The sequence below is a fragment of the Phasianus colchicus genome, chromosome 9, assembly GCF_987193195.1.
Source record: "Phasianus colchicus chromosome 9, bPhaCol1.hap1.1, whole genome shotgun sequence".
Lineage (NCBI taxonomy): Eukaryota > Metazoa > Chordata > Aves > Galliformes > Phasianidae > Phasianus > Phasianus colchicus.
In genome coordinates, this window is record NC_143444.1 from 17,136,979 (window position 1) to 17,154,718 (window position 17,740).

Sequence of the window (17,740 nt, forward strand, 5' to 3'; positions counted from 1 at the left end):
GGAGGGAGAGGCCCGCCCCGAGTGAGTGCCGGCGGCGGGGATGGCGGGCTGCGCGCTTGTTGATCCGCTCCGCTCCGCTCCGCTCCGCTCCGTCCTGCGCCCTCGGATCTGCCGGAGCGGGGAGAGAGCTGTGTGGCGGCGGGGGCCTGCTGGGCCGCCCGTGTGGGCCGCAGTGTCTGCGGGATAACAGCCCGCGTAAATCTTGTTCTCTGTGTGTGAGAACAAGATACTGCGAAATAATTGCCTGCCCGAGGTGAGATCTGGTTCTCTTCAGATCTGCCGTCAGTTCAGCTCAGTTCTTCGGGAGTCCGTGAAGCTGCTCCATGTACGTTGTTGTTTGTGTGGGTTTTTTTTTGTTGTTGTTGTTTTTTTGTCTTTTATCCAGACTTTTGGTCATTATTATTATTATGAGGTGAAAATTAAGCGTTGTTTTTATTAAAGACTGGCTCTTCTGCATCTGAGCACAAATGGCTTCATCCCTCGGTGAAGAACAGGAAGCCCTGACGCTGCCGAGGTTCCCATTCGGCTGCCGCCTCACAGCGCGCAGAGGGCTTCAAAGCAGGAACAGTTCCGCTCCTTCACCGAGCTGCGTGGTCTCCTGTTACACGGTTTCGGAAGAGGGTGCCCAGATACGTTGTTAAGCTGCTTTTGTGTTTTTTGTGGGACGGTTATTTTTTTCCCCAACATTTCTAATTGGCACCTTCTGTTCAGAGTTCTTAACAAAGCAGTGCAGCAGCTTTTGCTCAGAAGTTTTGCTCAGTTAAATACAGTAAGGCTTAATAATTTAGGTTAAGGGTGAGGGTATTTAAGAGCAGATTATAGCAAACGTGAATTAAATGAGGGATAATGACAAAATAATGACGAATTCTCCTCTCTTTTATCCATGTAATCTTCTAGAAGTTAGAAGTGTTATGTAAGTGTTCATTTGAGCAGGCCTGTCCTGCTGCTAGCAATAGGCACTGCCGTTTTCACTTAACCTGGTGGGGCAGTGTTACCTGCTGAGCGTTCCATTGCACTGTATTGCCATAACTTTCAAATTAATATTTGCAAAAGATCTGGTGATTATGTATGAGCTGTGCGTTCAGCTCTGCGGCCTTGTGGCCAGAATTGCAGCCTGCTTCTTGCCCTGTCTGCTTTTGTGCTGTGGGAATCTACGTACTGAACCATCACCCCTTCTATGAAGCTTCCATTCTTGGCATTTCTGTTAGCAATACCGATACTATTTCTCTCACTACCACTTCGCTTACATTCATGGGCAGTGACAAATCCATTTCATTTTATCTTCTAAAATAGGTTCTACATAGCTGTGGTTTCTTTTTCTGTTGCATCTCTGTTTTCTTCCTTCCAGCACCTAAAAACCTTTTCACTTAGACCTCATCATTTATCTGCCTTGATCACTTATTTCTCTCCATTTTCTTCTTTCCTAATGGTGTAAATGCATTGTGCTCCCTTGTGCTGTCTTTCCATTGTTTCTGCTTCTCCACTGTGTCCAGTTCACTAGTATTGTTTCATAAGCATAACTGCACTTGTAATATAATGTAATATTGTCTCTTATTTTATTGTCCTACTCTTCTTAGTCTGCCAGAAGTGCCAACCTTAATGCTCACCTTCATTTATCTCTAAAAACGCTTTTTACATTCTAGCTTCTCATCTGCTTAAGGGAGAAGTTCAGTCAAGCTGGCTTGTGACTCTCATAAAAATATCTTCACAAAATTCACCCCTTCACCAGTGTCTTTCTTCATGTACATCTTAACAACAACAAAAAAAAATTATGTATACCATTTTCACTCAATTTCCTTAATCCTTGCTTAAGTATCTCCAGCTAATTTCATTCAGAAGGACTATAAAATATGTAAAAATAGCTTCTGTGCCTTTGCTAAAGCATGAGAAATGCTCCTTTTATGCTGGCTTGGGAAAGCAGAAATCCCTTTTCTTCTTTGCTGTTGGGGCAGAGAAGCCTCCATCTTCTCATTCAACATTGAATTTCCACTTCTAACAATGTACTAAGGCAGAGCTTCTCAGAACAAAAGAAAAGAAATTGCATCAGCCAAATACAGCAAACAAAGCAGCATGTCTAATGTTCTACAAGTCAAACTGCTGAACTGTCTCCTCTTTGTGGCTTTATCTCTAGGTTGGATCTGTAGGATGAGAAGCCAAATGACAAGCCAGGCCCAGGAAGAACGTTGCTTAAGGCTGACAAGCAATTGCCAAAGCCAACCTCTGGGAGCTCTCCAAGAAAAGATCAAAACTTTCCTGTGAGATTGCATCTACTGCTGCCAGAATCTGCAGGTGAATCAATTTTTTTTGTTGTTGTTGTTGACAGATCTAAAATAGTCTGTGTTGATGCCGGAACACAGCTATTAACCTCTTCGTAGGTCAGTTAAGTTAGCATAAGTCTCCTTGTACTTGTACTGTGCTTCAGTCTCAAAGAAAAGATCCCAAAAAGATAACTGAGGAATGTTTCCAGTACAGACAGAGGTAGGAGATCCTTGCATCCCACTAGTGTCAAAAGTATTTACTGAGAAATTAGAAAATACTTAGTATACTACTAGTATATTACAAGTTGTTACTGCCCTGACAACACATATGTATACCAGTATGTACATTTTAATGTTAATATAGGCTGTTGAATATGTTATTCAGTCTTCATTAGCCTAAATGTCATGTTTCCTACCTTAATTCCTCTTATTGTCAAGCAACATGATTCTATGGCAGAATTTTCTCTCTTTAGCACCAGGTTGAGACAAATCTCTTCATGCTATTGTGCCCTTTAGGAATACTGTCAAATGCAATCATTCAGGACTCATGAGTCTTGCACTAACATGAAGAGATTGATTTGAAAACCATGGGACTACGTTTTTTCTTTCTGTTTTTCATTTTCCATTTCCATACCTTAACCATTTTACATGAAAGCTGAGATTGCCAGCTTTGATCTCACATGCAAATGAGTATTTTGTGATGCTAGGGAGCCCTAGAATAATGCGCTTGGACGTGGCAGTGACTGTCTGTGCCAGTATTTTCTGATCAGTTAGAACTATCTAAAATGTCAAGAAATATTGTGGTGTCAGAAAATATACTAGAATATAGCAGCTTCTACAGCCTATTTAGAGAGAGTTAAAAATAGACATAAAAATTACCCCAGGCAAAGATGCAGAGGAATTCTTGACCTTTCATAAACTAGGTCCCATTCAAATAAATTATGTTTTAATAAGGTCAGTAAAAGACATATACCTAAGAATAAGTAATCTTATGTGGTTATCCTACACAGTGAAAAAGTTTGAAGAGGGCCAGTAAGTCAACTGGCAAGTAACTGAACACAAGTTCCAAGTGTGATGTTGTAGCAAAAAGGATCCATGCAAACCTTGTTGCATAGGCAGAGTGCAGATGTTAATGATGGCAATTCTTATATGCGTGTAGAAATCATGAAGGTGATTCAAGCATAATGTGCTCTGCAAGATGGATACCAGAAAAATGAAATGAGTACAGAAAAGACCTGTCAAAGAAAATGCTATGTAATTGAAGAATTAAAAATCTTAAGTACTGAACCAAAAAGATTGAAAGTTGAGTTCACAGCAGTGTATACATAAATGCACAGAAATAAATATTGAATGTTAGGGCCCTTTAAATCTACCAAAAAGTGGTATAGGAGGGAGTAATGCCTGGTAGGTGGAATCAAGAAAGTTTAAGTAGTGTTGTCTGTCAGTACTCAACTCAATACTGCTAACAACAATTAGCTGTTGGGGAAAAAAAACAGATAAGGGCTGTGGTGGATTTCTTGGCTCTTGATGTCTTCATCTTTGCTATATTTCATAAATAAATTTCTATATTTACAAGCTCTCCGTGAACTCAATAAATAATTTTTTCTTACTACCGCCCCACACCTGTCTTTCTCTGTATGCCTTTTCCATCTTTGACTGCCCTGTCCCACTTGCTCAGTGCTGCACTGTGGGATGGCAAAGAAAAATTGTAGGTAAAGGGGAGATGGCTGCACCCACTTTTTGTCTCAGATTACTCAATATCTCTCAGAGTACTTCAAGTCTCCAGCCTTTGCCTTTATTTGCCAAATAGAAGAATGCACTTTGTCCAGCTGAGCTCTCTCTACCCAAATCTTGTTCTTCCATACTCTGCTATTGCAGTCTGTTACAGGGTCAGCTCAACAAAAGACTGAGACTTACAGCCAAAAGCAAAGCAGTATAGCTGGTATGGAGCGATGCTTCAGAGACTTTTTCAACTTTTAGACAAAATTAAAGCTTTCCTTGGCAGCAACTATCCATTTAAAGTAATTTGAATATTCTTGTATGTGCTGCAACTTCTGTGATTGCTTACAGCTTAAAAGGAATACAGTGCCTGGCCAAAATGGTTCCTACGTGGCTAAGGGGAAAATTGGCATCTTCTGAATATTAAACTGAGTGCTTTTCTTTTCCCTGTATTATATATTATCGGTATGTGAAACATCTGTTTGAATGTAGAGTTACAGTTGTCATTGTTGTTTTCTACATTTCACCAGCATATAAGGTGTGCTTTTTTAATAGTTAAATGAGAGATTCTGTTCTCCTGATAGATACGTCGGTAACACTGTGCTTTTGCTCCTTTATCTGACATAAAGCTGAATCTGGTAACCTCACTTACTGCATAATTATGTTGTCATTGGGAATACTCACACATGGAAAATGAGAAGGACTTGGCCCTTTGGTCATATTTTTGTAGCAAAAGATAAAATGAGATTTTAGGAAACTGCAACTTATGACCATGATATTTATGAGGCTGTCAGGATTGCACTGTAAGAATTCGTATTATTTAATTCTTCACTCTGACACTAAAGCATCATTTCATTTATATGCAAATAAGAGTATACTCGACTGCTGTTTCTTCACTGAAGAAGCCATTTGAATTATTCACGTTTTATTAATAAAACTTCATAAATAAGTATTTTTTTCTAGTCAATTGGTAGTGGCCGGGGAGAGAATCTGTTTATCAGATTTTGTTATTATGAGCTTCATAACAAAATATGAAGATTTATGGAGTACATAATTAGATATTATATGATTGTAATTGTAGCATTGGGTTATACAGATGAAATACACTTTTCTTTGTGTGTTTCTTCTTGGTAGAGGCACTTTCTGGGAAATGGACTAAACCCAGTCCTCATCACTGTGTTCCAAGAACTGCATATGAAAGGAACAAAGCAATTTAATACCTTTGTGTTATCATACATACTGAAATAATTTTGAGTAATGGAAATATGACTAAGAAAGACTAACGTGGTGAAAATGTTCTCATCTTTGCAGAGGTGCTGGTGTGCAGACCTAGCATAGCTGCATATATGATATTACAGTGCAGAGCCTGAAGCTCTCTGGTCTTTAAACCATTGGCATTTAATTTTCCCTGTAGGTACAGATCGTGGTCAGAATACTCTAGAGGTGAACTCAAATCCACCAGAGCTGTGAATGAGGGTAGGCTGCCTGTTGGACTGAGCCTTGGCACTAAAACCTGGCCTCCTGATATGTTTTTGTAGAACAGAGATACCCTGATGCTCTACTTAGTCAAGATATCAGCCTCTTCAAGTGTACACTAGGGGGACTTTAGGAACTCAGGTGTTTTCTTCAGCAATATCAGGCTAAAGAGGCCAAGTGAAATTTGTGTAAATCGCTTTGTCAGAGTTAGGTATCTATACTGCACTTTAAATAGGCACTTTCTGAAATACTGGCACTGAATTCTCCTTGAAGTTTTGAAGTATGAGACACAGAGAACAATGCAGACATGAGGTGTTCAATTCTATTACACAATAGTACCTGAATGCCTATATATGACCTAAACCAATGAAAATGCAAGGGAAAAACACCAGAAGGGAAATACCTGCTGAGTATTACAGTTCAGACCTTAGAGTTTTGTTTCATTTTATCGCTGTATGCTGTAATCCAAGCAGAATTTTAGTCTCCTTTACCGTATATTTGAAATCTGCCATAGCAAAACTACTGCAAATTAAAAGTCTTCCAGTAAATCTAAGCTTCTCAAGTTTGTGTCAAGAGCTGAAGATATTTTGTGGGAAAAATTGTATTCTGTCATTGTCAATTAGATATGCATTGAATTTTGTGTTTCTATAGAAACAAGACCATGGAGCACATCTTGTGGAAGCCTCTCAACATCTCAGAGTTATCAAGACTATTAACCTGTAAACATATACATGACTGTTCTAAAAATAATTTATTTTGCAGTTGAAATAAGGATTTGTGAGCTGCATTGAACATAATCCAACCAAGCATTTCACTGGGCAGTTAACTTTAAGCATATGCAACCTTTCTGAAGGCACTGAATTGGGTTGTGTGTGCTAGGTAGGCATGTGTGTTTAGAAGAGCAGCAATGAACATTCCTTAGTAATTATTTGCAGTTACTCTGAAGGATACTGTATTGGCTGACAGAGTCAGCGAGACAACAGATGTTCTAAAAACGTTTACCTGCACATAGCTGTAATGGACATACCTAATGCTAGTCAAAGCAAAATGTAATCATACATCAATTCTGATCCATTCTGCACGTGATCTTCTTAAGAAGTTCAAAAAACACCTTTTATGCTAGCCTGTTGTAGCAGAAGTGCAAATCACAAGCTGACACAGCGATTGAGCACCTGGTGGGAGAAGCAGGGCCAATCCAGGTGAGCTCAGGTGCAAGCAATGCCCCTGAGTGACCGGAAGAGGTGAAGCCAGGATCCAGCCCTTCCCAGACCTCATTTAAGGGTTGGCCGTGGAGACAAGGGTGTATCACTGAAGATCTTTGTGTACCTGAAGCCTTCTGCAGCTAAGCAGCTTCTTTCCTTCATTTCTGTGACTACAGCTGTTGCATTTGAGCAAGTAAGTCCTCACTTGCTAAAGCCTAGGACTTTGCTGCTCTGCTGTCATTGCTGTGCTTCCCATTGCGTTACACATGTACAACCATGGCCTTTATTGCTGTCTGTTTTGATAATACTGAATAAGCTCTGAAAGTAGTAAATCTAAAGTACTTGCTGTGTTATTTTTTGAAGAATGAATAATTGTAGTATGATAGCTTTCATTTCTGGAGTTTGTTTTTATTTTGAAGACAATACAGTTAACTTTTTTTTCCTGGAGATTCTTTAATTTTTTCCATGTTGAATACTAGCTAAAATATTAAGACAGAAGAATGCCATTATTCCTTCAACAAATATGTATTTGCTGCCTGTTCATGGTATTATTTACAATAAGCAGAATCAAACTACAGGGTAGTGTAAGTAAGTGTAAACATTTGTTTTGCTGGGTTGTCTGTGACAGCTTTGTAGCCAAGAATAGCAACTTCTGAGGTTTACAAAGATTTGATTAGCCAAAAAAATTCTCTTTGAAAACAGACACAAATTCTAATTCTTAAGAAGCTTTATTTGCAAAAAAGGAAAAGGAAATCTTGAGGTGCGTGCCAATTTTGGTGGGTTTGATCATGCATGGCTGAAAGTTGGGAAAAAAAATCTTGTAAATCATCTAGAAAGTAGAATTGTAGATTATTGCAGTGTTCTAATAAGGTTGGCAGCAAAAGTTCAGGCAAACTCAGAAAATGTGCCTACGGTATTCAGTTACATTTCATCTACTGAAAGTGTAAATGCAGAATGTTACAGCATGAGTGTTCTGCACGTTAAATCATCTTGTAGGCTGGAGTGTAAGGGGTAAGCTACTGATAAAAACATCTAGAGACAGTTCCTTTTTTTTTTTACTGATAGGGGATAGATGCTAATTTACACTACTGAGATTAATGGGAATTTTACTCCTACCTCTCCAAAGGGAGGAAAGTCAGGGGCGTTGTTGTGATTTTTATTATTGTCTTCTCATTGCAAAGCTATTTTGAAGTGGTAAAGATATTCAGACTTGCTAGGGTTCAGAAGGCACTGTTGGGCCCGCTCGCTGCCCAGGACTCTACTTAGGCTACTGCTCTGAGCTGGACAGGACTTGGGTCCTGACATCCTGACCCAACCTTGGGCTGTCCCAACCCCAGGGAGGAGCTAGGTGAGTGCCAGAGCTGTCTTGATTCCCTAGGACTCTCCCTGCCCTGCTCCCAGCTGTGGTGGTGGGATGCGCCCTGCCCTGCCCTGCCTAACCCCAGCATCCCTCTTTACTGCCATCAGTGGAGCTGCTGGCTTTCTCTGTGCCCTGACACAGATGTAATAATGGCTGAATTTTATTGAGGAAGAAATCCAATGACTGCCATCTTGCTTCTCCAGTACTTCTATCTCTGTGAAATCATTCTTTATAGGTAGTTCTTGGTGTCTGTGTTCCTAGCCTGGCATCTGTATGTAGTTGTATGTGTTCATGGTTCACGTTCCCAGGTCCTTTTGCCCAAAGGCAAATATAGAGATTTGCATTGGGCACCTCAAGCCCTAGTCTAGGCAACTAAGTAACATGATTGTAAGATCTCCCAGCAAGTGCACCAGTAAATCAGGACAACTATCAGTGCTGATTGTCATATACTTACAGCATTCTTCTGTCATTACTTTGTTTTCTCCTTGGGTTAACAGTACTAAAATCTGAGAAATGCAGTTAATTTCTTACATTCGTATTCAATGTAGTCATACCTTTAAGGCTCCAGTACTACTGTACTGCATGGCTGCAGAGGTGATAGTTAATGAACTTAGATATGTAGCCTATTGTTTCTTTTTTTTTTTTTTTTTTTTCTTTCATTAAAAGGAGAGGATAACGTGTCTTGGAAAAGCATTATTTAAAGTGTGCACTGGTGCACTGCCGAGCTTATTCTATATTAAATTTCAAGGATGAATTCTCTTGTGAGAATTCAGCAACTTGACTGATTCATTTATTTTTCAAGAAAATTGTCTGATATTGTTCTTTTTTCTTTTATTCTCAGCTACAAGTAATCACAGCAATGAAATTGGTTTTCTTTTTATGTGGAAAGCTGCAACAACTGACTTAGCTAATTACATGAAAAGGTGGTAACTTTTCCAGGCTGTCACGGGAAAACATTGAAGCTTACTGTGGCTTCTGTCCTGTGAGATGTTTGTGTTAAAATGCTACAGAAGAATTTTTCAGGCTCCAGCACATGGCCAGCAATGCGATGATGTGAGAATCCTGTTAGGTTTCTTCTGCCACCTCCTTGTTCCCATCCCAAACTTACAGAAGTGTCAAAATAGGCAGCCTGTGCTTAGAAAATAAGTCCGAATCCTCAGAAACTTTCAGCTCTGTTATTATTTCAGTGGAGAAACTTGCAAGGTGGGAGAAGGCTTGGGATTTCTGACAGGCAGCTGAACACTTCCACTATATGCTCAGGGTGACCAGCAATCAGGTGCACACCTCAGTTCAGTACCACACAGGGCTGTCCTTTGCCACTCTTCTAAGAGCATGCTTGCTACAAATACACAGTGCACTTGTGAGCTGGAGCATGGGAAACAGCTCTTCCTGTTTCTCCATGTGGTAAGTTCCTATCAGATAAATTGCCAGATAAGTGGTCTCCAGACACATCAGGGACAGTACAAAGCAGAAAAGATGGCTGTACCTGGAATAGGTGGGACAGTCATTTAAAAACAAACTTTTTGAACCCTCAAAGGCTGGAAGTCTCTAATGCTCCACTAAGCAACAGAAGCTCATCTGAAAAACCTTGTTGTTGTCATGTTGCCTTGCCTGTAGCTGGTTGTTTGCTTTCTGTTTATGTTTTTGAGGGCAGTATGTAGTATGTTAGTTTTTCTTTTTTCAAAACTCCACTTTTGGACTTTGTGGCTTTCCTTCATGTTCTCTGTGAGCAAATATTTTAATACTGCAATTTGGTGTAGCCGTGTTCCAGATGGAATGTTTGGCTTGCACACATTCTGCTTTCTGGGCAGAATTTGGATGACTGCATTTCAATTTTTATTCTTGTTCTTTGGTCTGCAGTATGCAAACCACAGGACCATATGGCATAGCTACAGAAACGTGTGATCTCGTTATGCAACTGCTTCCTAATATAGTTACAAAACATGGAGGTGATGAGTTAAATGGATCAAAAATAATGTTGCTGTTTGAGAAGGCAGCAAAGCCCAAGCACTTACCTCTGGGAAATGAAATACTGCTATCCAACAGACATTCCCAAAATACCTAATGTTAAGATAACCGAAATGAATTCATGAGCACTGGTTTCAGCAGGGATAAAGTCAATTTTCCTAGAAGCTGGCATGGTGCTGTGTTTTGGCTTTGAGATGACAATAATGTTGGTAACACCACTGTGTTAGTTGTTGCTGAGCAGTGCTTGTACCTAGTCAAGGACTTCTCTGCTTCTGATGCTGCCCTGCCAGTAAGCTCACTGCTGTGTCACAAATAGATCAGATGGCCTCAGCCTACTGAAGGGGTGTCCATACATATGGCATCGGCAGGGGCTGGGGTGGCTGCTGCTGCTTGAGGCCTGTCTGGACATGGCTTGGCTGGAAGTCAGCAATTGCCTTGTGCATCAATTACTAATGCATCACTTACTCATTTGTTTTTGTGTTGGTTTTTTTTTTTCCCCCCCCATTTGTGTGTTATGGTTTGGTTGTTGTTTTTTCAGTGGTTGATTGTGTTGTTTTTATATTTATTAAGTGCCTTTATCTCAGCTGATGAGTTCTTCTTTTCTCCTTTTCCATTCTCTCAGCCATCCCATGGCAGTGTGGTGTGTAACTAACTACCTGCCAGGTTAAACCACAAAAATGAGTACTTCAGTTCTTTTGTTTACCAAAAAATGGACTTTCTATTAGTGTCCCTGAAAGGAAAATGAGTGAGGCAAGGGGGCTGATCACATGTTCTACATCAGAATTGTCAGTTATGTGGCTAGCCACACATGCTTCACACAAGCAAGGTGTTGAGATGTCACTGGCTTTGTACAAATTTGGTAATAAACTGTCACTTCTGTGCATTCCTCAGGTGTTGCTTGCTGTCATATTGATCATCTGTTTTTACTGTTCCTCTGCTAAACAGAATTTTTAGCAAAATAAAAGGAGTCATTTAGAAATGGCTATTATCCTACAAGATTTCGTAAGAAATTGGAAGTCAGTAGGATTAGATGGAAGGATCAAAAGTAATTTTTTTTGATGGAAGGATTTAAAACTTGGTGCAGTTTCTTAAACAATGCCAGTAAAATTAACAAAGGACAGAATGGAGAATAGTGCTAATCAGGGAAAAATCCATAGAAGATTATGGTGTTAATTTGGTAGTTGCTGAGGAAAACTGTGAAGTCTTTGTGTTTGTCCTAGTTACAAGAATCTTGAGGCTGTTGTGGAAGCCCACGACTTAGCAAGCTGTCTTATAAGTAAAGCAAAGAAATAAGGCAACTGCAATGTTCCACTTCCCTATGAACTGTCTTTCATGCCAGAAGAAAGGCTGAGAGGTTATTCCATCACAATCCCTACTACATTCAGTTCTTGTAGCCACAGGCTTTGTGTCCTAAACAGTTCCTCTTGGCTTTGAAAACCCAATTTCCTTTTGCTTTTACCAAAAATATACCCCTCAGTCACAGTTAAGGATACTCTGTGTTGTGAGTGGTTTGTTTATCCCAGGGCACTTTTGCACTTTTGCTGATACTGGCCAGCAGGAACTTATTCCCTGCTAACTTTATTTGTATATATGCAATGCAAAGCAGTACGTACTGTGTATGTAATGCAGACTTACTTGATAGTGCTTGGTGCCCACAGAGCTCTGAAAATTTCTTCCTAAGGAAAAGTGGAATGGAAAGTCAAACCTTTAGATAAAAGGGGAGTCTGGAGAAAATCCATGGAGGAAAACAAGGAAAGAAACTTTGAATAGATCCTGAAATCAGTGAAGAACCTGAGGGGATAGCTGAGGATTTAAAAAAAAAAAAAAAGTCTATTTTTACCTTAAAGTTTACGTTCAATTGATTTATTTCAAAGTTTCTACTGTGTGCTTATATTGGGAAACAATGAAGTCAAAATATAAACATCTCACATTAGGAATGCAAATAGATCTCATGATAGCTTCAATAGATTTCTTAATGGGAAATTACAATGAGGATGAAACTATGGTAGAAAAACAGATGGTCAAAGCAATGCAAGTAGTAATACACAGGAAAAGGAAGGTAGTTGGGGTCAAGGATGAAGTCAGCATTGCAGACAAGGGAGGCAACTATTAGGTCAGAATAAAACAGAACAAAAGAAGAGAACAGGCAGCGTATGTATAATATATGTGATAGGACCCAATTCTGCCCTACCTTACACTGGTGCAACTTCTTTGGCTGAATCCTTTTAGCACAATGTCACTTTCAATATGATCTAACAACATGCATGCAAGCTTGCTTCCCCTTTTTTTTTTTTTTCTTTAATCAGTGCATAGAGCTAAGTTTTCGTTGTCTTAAACTGTTTCTAGGCAATTACAATTTTGTTTTTCCACTGTTGTTACTTTTGTGGACCTTTTAGATATTGCAGATTTCTTCTGTGCATCTTCCATGAGCAAACGTTTATCTGTTTCAAATCTGTGTTCTGCTTCAGCGAAATTAAATTGTTTAAGTTAAAGATCATTTGGGGAAAACAAGACTCTTGCTTGACTAGTGTATTTTTTAATACATTTTTAAAATCTGAATTCTAGGCACATTCTACCTATTGATCCTCATTTAAAACTACTTAGGTGTTGGGTTTTATTTTGTTTCGCTTTTTTTACATTGTCAGTATTCCTGTTTTCCATGTTTTGGCATCAGTGGTGCAAAAAGGAGCAAAGAGGAAAATCCGCCCCCAGAACAAGTAAGCAGAAAAACAGACTTGGCTTGAAACCCTTTTTTATTGCATCTTTTATACTTCCAGCACTTATATTATTTTTTAAGTTCTAACCCCCAGGGAACTTTGCCTCTAACCTCTGGAATTTAAAAAATAAAAATCAACCTCTAAAACCTGCCAACTCCTTTTCTTTCCCCAAAACTCCAGGCTTCTGCTCCTCTCCTTACACATTTATCTCATGTTACTTTAGTATTATGGGCAATACTGTATTTACTGCTTGTTTATATCACCATAACAGAAGTAGCGTTAAACCCTCAGTTCACTGATTAATGAAAAGTAACACCAGTATACTTGTTGTTTTCCACTTGTCTACTGCGCTTCCAGTTCTGAAGAGCTACCCATGCAAGAACATGAAAGAGTTGCAGCTCCTAAGAAAACTGTTTTATAGCACTACACAGAGGAACAAAGAAATACACACAAAGAAAGCTGCGCTGTACGTCACTCCAGCAGGCCTGGCTGAGGTGAGCTGAATCCCAGCAGGCTGGGAAGCGCTCGTGAGCCCCCAGCAGACAGCAGCACTGGGGCCCGGAGACCAAAGCAGCCCATCAAAGATAAGAATTTCATACTGAAAGGAAAGTAATACATATATCACTTAAGGCATCTAGCTTAAAATATTAAAAAGGAGGACAGAACTATGGAAAGAGGAGTTCTTTTAGAAAATTGCCTGTGGACTGTATTTTAATGTTCTGAAGCTGCTCCCTGCAGCTATTTTATACAATACCCAGTTTTCTCGAGTTTCAGAAGTACTAATGATTCAATGGATGCAGAATCACAGAAAGCTCCTGAACTCAGCTTATGCTTCCCTCCACTGCCTTGAAGTCCTATTTCCAGCCAGTGTTTTAGAACTAGACAGCTTTGCAAGAGGGTAAAAATCCCTTAGCAGTATTAACTGTTAACTTCTTTGAAAAGAGTTCATTTTAAGCCAAATTGGATGTGTGTGATAGAAATATTGTTTTTTTTCTAAGAACTGCTAGATTATTAACCTAAAAGCTTGCTTTAATGCAACAATCATAGTAATGAAATGCAGTACCTCCTTTGGTGTTTAGTATCAGTTTTTTTCGCTCTATTCTACAATATTTCTGTAGATATTTCATGTGGGTTTTGATGTTTAAAACAGCAGTCATTTGAAATGTCGTGAATACACAACAGAAATTTGGTAAGTAGCAAGCCCCACTCCCCAGTTTAATAGGGGGATAGTGCTTTTTTAATCCTGTCCAAACACATGGCCAACAGTTTTTTCTATAATGTCAAAATATGATATAAAATACCATTTCATGCGAATTTCAACTACCTGTGGCTTCAGGAATAGATGCTGCATGCTCTCTAGCTGTAGAAATCATCATGGTAAAAAGATGGCTTTTTATATGACTGGAATATATAAATATATATATAACTGCCAGGATTTCCACTATGAAACTGAAACTAGGAAAACTGTAGATGTTGCAAAAATATAAAATGAAATCAAGAAGAGAATTCTGCACCTTCAAAATCTCATTTGAATATCTTTCTTTTTCCTACAAGATTCTTGTGAATGAGTTAGAAATCACTAAAATGCTTTTGAAGCAAAGCCATGCTCTGTTGAAATTTCACCATAATCAGAATGTTCGGCTTCTTTGCCCAAGGTTTTGATGGAAAGTCATGAAACAGCTGAAGTATTTTAAAAGCAAAACAGTCTGAGGTCTCTGAATTTTACCAGGATGATAACCCTCTTTTCTGACCAACTCTAGGTGGAAACATGCTTCTTATTCCTCCGTTCCTCTGTTTTAATGTGAGTCAGGGTTTTGCTGATCTTGGTATTTCACTAGCTCTTACTTACCTGTCCTCTTGGTCTGGATGCCCGCTCCAGGAGTCTCTCAGCCACTCTCAGAGCCCTTCCCTATGGCCTTCCTTTTTTCTCTTTCTTCTGTTGAGTAAATCTCCTTCACTGATCTGATGTCCGCTGTTTTACTGCGCAGTTGTTATTGTTGTATTATTACTGATACATCTTGCCTTCATCACAATAATTGCCTCGTCTCTCTTTACTTTCCTATGGCATTCCTGAAAGCAGTAGCTAGACGTGAGCAGCAGAGCTGTCAGATGCAGTTTGCTGATAGGCAACACCATAAATAAGTGCTTTAAAATTTTATCAGCACCAGCCTTATGCCTTAACACTTTAGTGCATTTCTTTCTCGCACTCAATTTTTTTTTTAATGACTATTATTTCTAATGGCTAATGTAGGTTTATGTAAGTTCACTCTTAAGTTCCTGAAGATCTCTATTCTATGCCTTATGTGCTGGTGATTAAGATTCTTCCCTGTGATATGTAGTAGCTTGGAGGAATAGCTTAACACTGTGTTGTATTTATTTTTATTTTATTTTTTTAGAGGAGATTTATCCTAGTGCTTTGTTCTCCCTGGTACTCCTGCTGTTGCCACTTCTACTGCCTAAGGAAATATTTCTGTCTTAAATCCCTCCACTTCCAAAGTCAATATACAGACCATGAATACAGTCCAAAGGTCACGCTTTGGAGAAAACAAGAAAGAGTGGAGGGAAAAGGAAGAGTTGTTTTAAAAAGGTGGTGACTTGGTGAAATTTTCTGAGTTTTTACACACAGGAGCTCATGTTGGAGATGAACGTGGCCTCCTTGGTCTTAGAATTCTGGCTTCGCAAAAGCGAAGAGAAAAACAAGATAAAACAACATGATGGTGACAATGATAGATTTTCTTTTTATATATAGGTTGGCAGTGCTGCAACAGCAGTTTACCTGATCTTTTTAATTTTTGTAAGTTAGTATGAGTTGCAAAAACATTTTGTTAAGGTGGAAGTTCTTAATATTCAATTTCTTTCATGATATATTAAATAGTTTTTAAAGTTACATAGAATCTGCTCCTGAAATTTAGAGTTATTAGAATGGGATTAAATTTTCCACTCTTAAATATTGATTTGACTCTTTGTTTCTCCTTGCAAATGTGAACCAAATGTCAGTGATGTCACTAGACCTACTTTGCTTAATTACAGTGGGTATCTGGTTGGGCTCTTTTGCATGAATTAAATATTTGGACAAGTGAGCACAAGACTGTATTCTCTTGTAGCTTAGGGGAATGCTGTGGTTTGGCTGGAGGAGTCTCCCAATCCTCAGGTGACTTTCCTAAGCCATGCAGTCATGCTTCCACATACACATTCTTTCTACATAAGGTTTAATTATTCCATACCATTTTGGGTAGTTTTACCACAAAGAGATGAGGCAAACCTGGACCACAAAACCTAGTAACTGAATGCTTAAGAATTCTCACTCAAAGTGGGAGACGTGTATTGAAGTTGCTTCACACAAAAGGAAGAATTCTTCAGTGAGCGCTGTAGTAACAATGTTGTTTGGAAAAAATGGGAATGGAGAAAACTACTGTGCTTTGTAGGAACTCGTTTGTTTCTGTAAGTTCCCAAATCTTCCCCAGAATCGAAAGCTAGGGCTTTCAATTTTCAGTAGATGATTCCAATAGAAATCACATAAAACACATTCAGAAGAAGGCTGACAAAGCTGTCAGCATGGAGTGTTATGACATCCTCTGTTCTTCTGTAGTTACAGCCCTCAATCCACTGACCATTTCATCTTTATTTAAATATTTCCCCTTCTTTGTATCTTAAAAAAAAAATAATAATGAAATAGTAAATTTATATAACTTGAATTAAGAAGTGTCAGGACTGATTAGTGACTACCTGGACTAAATATGCAAATTGCAAAGTTTTCTTCATGGTTTTATATATGAAGATGTTTTAAAAACTTTATCAATGTCAATGTGTCAGCCTGCATTTCTCTGTAAAATCTTGAAACTGCTCTTTCATCTATGTTGTAAACACATCAACAAGTATGTAGAATGTCTTGACTTTGAAATGCTGTCACCTACTTTCTGTATCGTTGTCAGTAGTCAGCTTGTTATAAAAGTGTTTCATTTCTAGCTCTGTTTCTTTTGGTAGTGTGTCGACATACTGCATTTTTCAACAGTGTTCTTTGCTGCCTCTTCCATTTTTATCAATAAATGTAGTTTGACAGAAGTTCTCTTTCTTTGCAACATGTTGATATCTCTGGCTCTCCACTGTCACCGAAGCTGTTCTGTTACTTTGAGGCTAAGCTGAGTGCATGTAAACCATCTTCAACATTTTGTGCCAAAGTACAGAGGGAATTTGAACTCAAAGGTTTCTGTGATGGTGAGAAATCCCTAAGCTTCAGTCACTGCCTTTACTTTTCAGTTGGAACTTTCCCAGAACATGTTCAGTTTGATGCAATACCTGTTCCTGACGTCCTGCAATATGCGGTCTGCACTTTGCTTGGAATAAATGCATCTGGTGATGGACAGTTTCTTAAATGTGAGTGTATTCAGGCTTTTAATTCTGCTGCTTCTCATATAACCTTATTTTTTTCAGAAGATGATGTGTCAGAACTGGTAAAGTGGCCTCAACTGCCATAGCTTAAAGCTGAATTATCTGTACAGTTTATTGCATAGCAGAATGTAAGACACTATCTTTACATTTTGAATTACACTTATTTCAAAAAGATTTTCAAACCAAATATACATCATTGAAATTTAAATAGGTATACATTTGGTTAAACTGGGAAAAATATCCTGTTCAAATGATTTCAAGACTTGTGCAATAGATATGTAGAAGAAAGTCAGTGAGAAACAATAGCTATGATGTATTCTATGTAATAGATGCTTTAATATTAGATACTTACACCATTCTTGTGTGCGCTAGAATGTCAACCTCTTTTTGTATTTACAGCAGTATGGTTTCCTCACACCTTTCAAAGGCCCACATCATGACAGTTCATGCATGAACTCTTTCCCACTCTATCAGTATAGATTACATTCTTGATAACTAACATATCATAAAGAACTATCTTCTAGTTACAGTTTGTTTCAAAACCAGGCTGACATGGAACAGAGATCAAACAAAATCTGTATACACGGACCTAGTTTGAAAAAGCTAAGGATCTGTAGTGCGTTCTGATGACATACTCTGCAGAAACTTAAT

The 17,740-nt window shown here is 38.7% G+C and overlaps 1 protein-coding gene across 2 annotated transcripts in view; it reads left to right on the forward strand.

Annotated features, from left to right (window-relative positions):
• Positions 1-55: 55 nt before the first annotated feature.
• HFM1 (helicase for meiosis 1) overlaps positions 56-17,740 on the forward strand; it is a 60,405-nt gene continuing 42,720 nt past the window's right edge. The window contains exons 1-4 of one of the 2 annotated variants that reach the window (XM_090146370.1): positions 56-325; positions 2,132-2,289; positions 12,658-12,700; positions 13,058-17,074. The gene's annotated coding sequence lies outside the window, so the exon portion shown is untranslated. The remainder of the gene's footprint in view (positions 326-2,131; positions 2,290-12,657; positions 12,701-13,057; positions 17,075-17,740) is intronic. The other variant, XM_090146371.1, reaches the window with a different exon arrangement.